Here is an 8206-nt window from a genome sequence, read left to right as displayed (position 1 = left end):
TTGTTCTTACAAAATAGAAACTATATATTTTATTATTGACTTTAATAGTCCTCACTTTCAATGGTATTCACCTGTAAAGTCTTGTTCACATCAGTGGGTATATTATGGACTGCCATACAGAGTCATACTGTGGATCAGTATATTATGGTGCTTATCAGACCATATTGCCCACTAGATTACCATTGATACAGAGTTTCTAGAGGGCAATATGGTTTGATATATGGCATCCAATTGGACTTGTTGCAAGTGAAATATTGCTATGGAATATAGAGTCCTGTAAATGCCACATACAATACCTGAGTTTTTAGGGCTAAAGTCATCATTGCTGTCTCCCTATTGCCCTGAATGCATATTGTATAATAACAGATGGTGTAAATGTAGGGCCGTGATTGTGCCTAACAAAAAAACAAACAAATAATTTTTCACAATAGAAGTGGTGCGGCACTGCTAGTGGTGTCCTGGGGTGTGAGACGGCAGATGGATGCTAGTGTAGCTATATTGCTGGAGGTGGTGGTCAGTATACAGATTAGTCCGTAAGGAAAAGAAGATATCGGCACTCACCAATTCAGCTTGCAAGTCTTCTTTATTGAAGCATACTTACATAAAGGGTACAGAAGAGAAGGGTAGTGGGGGGATAGTGAATGGCGACCGAGCTCCTGTTTCGCACGCTTAGCGTGCTTCGTCCGGCCGGACGAAGCACGCTAAGCATGCAAAACAGGAGCTCGGTCGCCATTCACTATCCCCCCCACTACCCTTCTCTTCTGTACCCTTTATGTAAGTATGCTTCAATAAAGAAGACTTGCAAGCTGAATTGATGAGTGCCGATATCTTCTTTTCCTTACGGACTGATACAAATAATTTTACTGACATGGTATGTGTGATATGAATCTGCTATATGGTCAGCAGAAGAGATTCGGGGGCAGGGGGGATTGTGAATCTTTTATTTTGTTGATGCATTAAGTTGGTTGAAAAAGCACTGCATAGTTTCCATCTGCTTCCAAATTCTAGCCAACTGGACAGTCTTAGTTTTTTGTCCAAGAAAAATAAAGGTCGGGCGGCACTTGAGCAATCCACCGCGCACGAGGACTATGTAGGATAAAATAGAAGAAATGTCCCGGCACAGGCTCTGATGCTCTTCCAATGCTTTATTGATGCATGAAAAGTATACAGGAACGCAAAACGCGTTTCGGTTTTCGCCTTTATCAATTGCAGTTTTTTGTCACACCTGACATCACTTTGTATTATTTAGAAAAAAAAAGGAGAAAAAAAAGAAAGAGAAGGAAAGGCAGTACTGTGATTAATGAAAAGGGAAAATCTTTTCTAAATACACCCAGAAGACCTATTGACGTTCACACTGCCCTATTGATCAGTGCGCTTTGCTTTTAGATAGTCCTGGATATGGAGATGTTGTAGGAGGATGATGACGTAACATAAATATTGACTATTCATTGATAAGATATAAGAGACATTATGTCTTTTAAGAAAGACTCTAAGCGACGGTTATCTGCAATAAATAATAACACAATTCATCAAACATTAAACAGTCTCTAAAGCATCTAAATCAATACAAAGACTATTGTGATGATATTCTCAGCTATATTGTATTATGTTATGTCTTGCTAGGATACTTATTGTTTGATAACATACACATTCCATGTAAAAGCTATAACATCCTGTACCTCTCATCATATCTATTAATATCCAAATAAATGTTTATAGTTTTTCATTCAGTTTTTTATTTTACATTTATAATTTTAACCAGGGCTATAAAGACCTTGGTGTCGCTTGAATTCTACCTTTTGCCCAAGTGCTGCTATTGCATGTGTCAGTGTTTTCTATGCAATATCATGTTGTTTCTTAGCCCTTTACAATAGAGATGAAGTTATCCAAGGATTTTGGCCAAGAGCCAGTCACACATCTGGAAGCATTAGACAGGGTGTCCTGGGGGAAAGCAGGAGACCACACATGAATGACACATTGTATGCAAGTTCTAAAGACCAGGGGTAAGTGGTTCAATTGTCTTATTCTCTATGGACATTCAAAAATATATATACTTTTTACAACATGTTTTATTAGAAGTTTTTAAACATAATTCAAAGCCTAAAACCAAAATTTACACAAATCTGAATTACTATGCTCCAAGACCCTAGTATCAGTCACGCCACTGTCACGTCCCCTCCCATAGACTTGCATTGGGGGGGGGGGGGCGTGGGTGTGACATCATGAGCGGCCGTGCCGTCACGAGCCTCTGTCCTGCATTGCCAGTCATCTGGCATGAAGCGAAGTTCGCTCCGTGCCGCAGCCGAATTCAGGGTGTGTCCCAGGCGGCGGGACTCCCGAGATCATACATCTCAAGATGTCTAGGGGCGGAGTAGCCCTTTAAGATAAGCAATCATCATAGACAAGGTGTGAGTGTGTCCATCCAGCAAACGATCAAAAATGTTCCTGAGGGCAACATGAAAGACTATATGGACAATCTCTGGAGGTGCTTAAAGGGGTACTCCGGTGGTCAACGTGTTTTTCCATTTTTTACTTACCCTATTTGTTTTGTTTCATTTCTATTCTTGTTGTTTAGCCTACTCTATTTCCGTTCTTTGTTATCTTTTTATCCCCCACTTTATTTTCCTTTCTTTGCTTCTATTTCCTGTTTCTTGCTGTGCTGAAAACTACAAATCCCAGCATGCCACATGCCTTGCTGGTTTGGGGCGGCTCCTTTTTTTTGTTTGTTTGTTTGTTCCGCCCTTTACCCACCCTACTATTATCTGGGGTCAGCCCCCTTATACACAGCACACTAATATAATCAGCCTTGGTTGGGATACACTGTCATACACGCACAAAAGTGACTACAACTCCCAGCATGTGTCATTCAGGAGTCTTCAGTCTGTGGTATAACACCAGCATGCTGCCTCTGTAGTCTCCTGGGGGTTGTAGTTCACCACACCTCTGTAGGGCATACACCAGTGTTTCCCAACCAGGGTGCCTCCAGGTGTTGCAAAACTACAACTCCCAGCATGCCCTGACAGCTTTTGGGCATGCTAGGAGTTGTAGTTTTGCAACAGCTGGAGGTACACTGGTTGGGAAACACTGGTGTAACATGATGTGTATGCTGAACAGGCTAGAACAGTGTTTCCCAACCAGTGTACCTCCAGCTGTTGCAAGTCTACAACTCCCAGCATAGCCAAGGTCTGTAAGGGCATGCTGGGAGTTGTAGTTTTGCAACAGCTGGAGGCACACTGGTTTGTAAACACTAGCATACACACACACACACACACAACTCACTGCAACTCCCAGCATGTGTCATTCAGGAGTCCCCCCTCCCCCTTCACATGTAGGGGGAGATTGATCAAAACCAGTGCAGAGGAAAACTTGCCCAGTTGCCCATAGCAACCAATCATCTTGCTGCTTTCATTTTTATGAAGGCCTGTGAAAAATGAAAGAAGTGATCTGATTGGTTGCTATGGACAACTGGGCAAGTTTTCCTCTGCACAGGTTTTGATAAATCTCCGCCATAGAGATCATTCCCAGTATGAGATTTATTCCCCTGCAGTCCATGCATCCCCAGTCCGTGCACCTTCTCATCCTCCCCTTCAGATAACACTTATCTTCTCTGTGTTTCTTTTCCTGTTCTCCTGTGCAGACCTGCGTCCTTAGAATACAGAGCAGGGGGAGGGGAGGAGCTGTGTACTCAGCTGGATGAGATGAGGGGGCGTGGCTTATTCCTCTCATGCAGACAGAGAAAAAAAAAGCTGTGACATCTTGTCCACAACAGACTCAGAAGTGTGGACAACAGTAAAAGAAAACCCTCTGAACTACAGAACTTCCTGCCCAACAAACAGGTAAGAAAAACACACACATGCTGCCAAAACATATAACACATGTATATTGCAAAAAAACTAAACTTACAAAGAAGATGCCATATAGTCAAAAAAAATTAACCACCGGAGTACCCCTTTAAGTGATTGCATCCCCTAAAGGGCATAGCTGGTAAAGTAAAACAGCCTCAGGTATATTAGGAGCTTTCACCTTCTATTTGGCCTCAATATTATCTGTTATCATCTTCCAATACGTTGCTGTGTGGGAACACTCCCAGACCTCATGCAATAGATTTGTCAAGGGGAACTGATACATATTAATCCTGTCCAGGAGTGGGGTGGTAGGAATTAAAGTATGTCTCCCACTATCTCCCGCCATGCATTTGCAAATCCTTGTCCAGCCAGCCAATATCACCTCACAAATACCATCATCATGGGTCCAACATGGACCTATAATGTCATCTAGAATATAAGTGAGAATGTGGTAAATAAACTTGTTTCTGAGCTCACTTGGTAGATAACACTGTTTCTGCTCCCGGTCTATCTGCTGTCACTATGCCCCTCAACTTCCAGAGAGCCTGTCATGCCACGATTCTGGGTGGACATCCAAAAATATTTTGACATTTAACCTTTTAAGGACCAAGGACGTATGAGTACGTCCTTGGTCCCGTCCCGGTGATATAACGCGGGGTCCCATGGTGACCCCGCATCATATCAGGGCGGGCCTGGCATCATAGGGAAGCCGGGAGCCGCCGCTAATAGCGCGCGGCACTGATCGCGGTGCCGCGCGCTATTAACCCTATAGCAGCGCGCTCAAAGCTGAGCCACGCGGCTAAAAGTTAAAGTAAAAAGTGCCGGTTAGCTCAGTGGGCTGTTCGGGATAGCCGCGGTAAAATCGCGGCATCCCGAACAGCTTACAGGACAGCCGGAGGGTCCCTACCTGCCTCCTCGCTGTCCGATCGCCGAATGACTGCTCAGTGACTGAGATCCAGCAGTCAAGTGGCAGAATCATCGATCACTGGTTTCCTATAAGAAGAGGTCCCTATGGGAGCTATAACACTGCAAAAAAAAAGTGAAAAAAAAAAGTGAATAAAGATCATTTAACCCCTCCCCTAATAAAAGTTTGAATCACCCCCCTTTTCCCATAAAAAAAAAAAAAACCACAGTGTAAATAAAAATAAACATATATGATATCGCCGCGTGCGGAAATGTCCGAATTATAAAAATATGTTGTTAATTAAACTGCACGGTCAATGGCGTACGCACAAAAAAATTCCAAATTCCAAAATAGTGCATTTCGGGTCACTTTTTATATCTTGAAAAAATGAATAAAAAGCTATCAATAAGTCCTATCAATGCAAAAAATTGTACCGTTAAAAACTTCAGATCACGGCGCAAAAAATGAGCGCTCATACCACCACATACAATGAAAAATAAAAAAGTTATAGGGATCAGAAGATGACAATTTTATACATATTAATTTTCCTGCATGAAGTTATGATTTTTTCCAGAAGTCTGACAAAATCAAACCTATATAAGTAGGGTATCATTTTAATCGTATGGACCTACAGAATAAAGATAAGGTGTAATTTTTACAGAAAAATTTACTACGTAGAAATGGAAGCCCCCAAAAGTTACAAAACGGCGTTTGTTTTTGCAATTTTGTCTCACAATGATTTTTTTTCCGTTTCACAGTAGATTATGGGGCAAAATGACTGACGTCATTACAAAGTAGAATTGGTGGCGCAAAAAATAAGCAATCATATGGATTTTTAGGTGCAAAATTGAGAGAGTTATGATTTTTTAGAGGCAAGGAGCAAAAAACAAAAGTGCAAAAAAAGAAAAAAAAAACTGGTCCTTAAGGGGTTAATACCCTTTCCACAAAACCTCATCCGTTGCTGGAAAAAATTAATTATTGAGTTCCTCTATTCATGGAGGCCAAAATGAAAATGTTTTGATCACTCTAAAACCCTGTTCCAAATTATTATGCAAATGATATTTTTCTCATTTACCTAAATAATTGATGTCAATAACAGTCAGCATAATTCTCATGTTATCAACTATTAAGAGGAAAATTCAATTTTTATTGAACAAACCTCCTATTAACAGTTTTCTTTAAACATAAAAACTTACAATGCACTGTTCCAAATTATTACGTACAGTAAGTTTCAAAACACTTTATAGGTTGTAAAGAACAGAAAATTTTAATTTTTCCAACTTTGAAGCTCTCTGCTTGTAAGGAAAATGGATATTCCCAATAAATTTTATTTATATTCACAAATACAATATGTCCACTTTATGTTGGCATCATAAAATGGACATATTTTTGCTTTTTGAAAAAATTTGAGGGCTTCAAAATAGAGCAGCAATTTTCAAAAATTTAATGAAAAATTGGTAAATCTGAAGGGACAGATGTTACAGAACTACAACTCCCAGCATGCCTTGGCAGTCTAGGCATGCTGAGAGTTGTAGTTTGGCAATATCTGGAGGGCTATCGTTTGGGCACCACTGTAACAGTGGTCTCCAAACTGTGACCCTCCAGATGTTGCAAAACTACAACTCCCAGCATGCCCAGACAGCGTTTGGCTGTCTGGGCATGCTGGGAGTTGCAGTTTGGCCTTCTTAGTGGTTGCCAGAGTAAAGATCACTTTACTTTCACTTTCATTCCCCCCCCCCACTGTAGTTTCCCAACCTGAGCCAGGATCCAGCAGTCTCCAGCAACGATCGGGGGTCCCCAGGCATCTTCTCCTCCAGGTACCAGCCTCCTTCTTCTCCCCACGTTCCCCTCGACATCCAGGGGTGGGCAGAATCAGTTCAGACCAATGGCAGGGGATAGGAGGAGATCGCAGCACTGCGACCCTGCTCCTAGCCCTCAGGATGATCGGGGCTGTCACTGACAGCTCCGATCATCCCTATTTTCCGGGTGATCGGGTCACCAGAGACCCAATGAGCCCAGAATAGCAGAAAATCGCATGTCTGAATTGACTTTTTTCTGCGATCGCCGACATGGGGGGGGGGGGGGGGGGGGGGTATGGGGGGGGGGGTGTCTCAGGACCCCCTCGGCGATGTACCGAGATGCCTGCTGAATGATTTCAGCAGGCATCCCGGTCCCCAACCGGCTAGTGGCGGGGACCGGAATTCCCACGGGTGTATGCATACGCCCCACATCCTTAAGGACTCGGGATGCAGGCCGTATGCATATGCCCGGCGTCCTTAAAAGGTTAACATAGGACTTATTTGATAGCAGCTTCACAAGTTTTGCATCCATTAAACTTGTGAGTTTTTGGACAATTTCTTTTTTTTTTTCTTTTCAATTTTATTTTTAGTGAGTTTTATATGTTTAACATTGTAGATGACAAAGACAGGAAATAATGCAGAAGTCAAGATATAGGTGACTTAGTATGCAGTAATTACATTGGTGGGGTGGCACGCAGGCCACAATGCTAACTGATCTAAAACAATCAAAAAGGTGCACACAATGCAAATAAAAAAAGTAATGAACTCTTAAAGTCAAGAAGAAGTAAGAGACTAGAAAAGGGAAGGGGATAGGGAAAGTAGAGTAAGAGAAAAGAGGAAGGAAAATAAGAAGGATGGAAATGGAGTATGAGAGGCAAGGAGAAAAAGGAAGGAATAGGTAGAGAAGGGGGGGGTGCAGATAAGAGAGTACATTTACTAGAAACTACGGACAAGTGCCTCCCAGTCAACAATAAGGAAGAGAGAGACCCAACTATATACAGACCGGGCAATATGAACAAGGGCGGTAATAGATAAGTCAAATGCAGAAACAAGACATGGCAAACAAAACAGGTACAGTAAAAGGCAGATTGATTAAAAATGGGTGGGTTAAAAATGTGAGTCAGTAGAAAAAAGCAATATGGCGAGAGGTAGGTCACAACTAGTCCCCATAAGAAAAAAGCAGAGACAATTAACTAAATCAGAAGGTTCGGGGGAGGAGGGGAAAGGGGGACCGATAAAGATGAGGTAGAGAGTGATCCAGAAGGGTCTGTGGCAGGTTTGGTTGAGCAATGTATTTTCCATGGAGCCCATACTTTGAGGAAAATGGCATGGTTTCTCATCTCCCAACTCGCTAACTCCTCCATTCTACAGATATGATCTATTTTGTCCAGCCAACTAGGAGTCAGGTTTTTGGACAGTTTCTGCTTGAATTTGTTTGCAAGATGTCAGAATAGCCTCCAAGAGCTGCTGTTTGGATGTAAACTGCCTCCCACCCTCATAGATCTTTTGCTTGAGGAAGCTCCAAAGGTTGTCAATAGGATTGAGGTCAGGGGAGGATCGAGGCCACACCATGACTTTCTCTCCTTTTATCCCCATAGCAGCCATTGATGCAGAGGTATTCTTTTTCAGCATGAATTAAGCACCTGTGAGTGCGAAAT

The 8206-nt window shown here is 42.2% G+C and overlaps 1 long non-coding RNA gene across 1 annotated transcript; it reads right to left on the bottom strand.

Annotated features, from left to right (window-relative positions):
• Positions 1–938: 938 nt before the first annotated feature.
• Positions 939–3670, bottom strand: LOC130367025 (uncharacterized). Its single transcript, XR_008892043.1, has 3 exons — positions 3572–3670; positions 1797–1941; positions 939–1504 (listed from the first exon to the last, which is right to left on the bottom strand). It is a non-coding gene; the product is annotated as an uncharacterized LOC130367025 (long non-coding RNA).
• Positions 3671–8206: the final 4536 nt, after the last annotated feature.

This window comes from Hyla sarda, chromosome 4, assembly GCF_029499605.1.
Source record: "Hyla sarda isolate aHylSar1 chromosome 4, aHylSar1.hap1, whole genome shotgun sequence".
NCBI classification, from domain to species: Eukaryota; Metazoa; Chordata; class Amphibia; order Anura; family Hylidae; genus Hyla; species Hyla sarda.
Note: the sequence above shows the minus strand (reverse complement) of the source record. Positions and strands in the feature narration are given on the sequence as shown.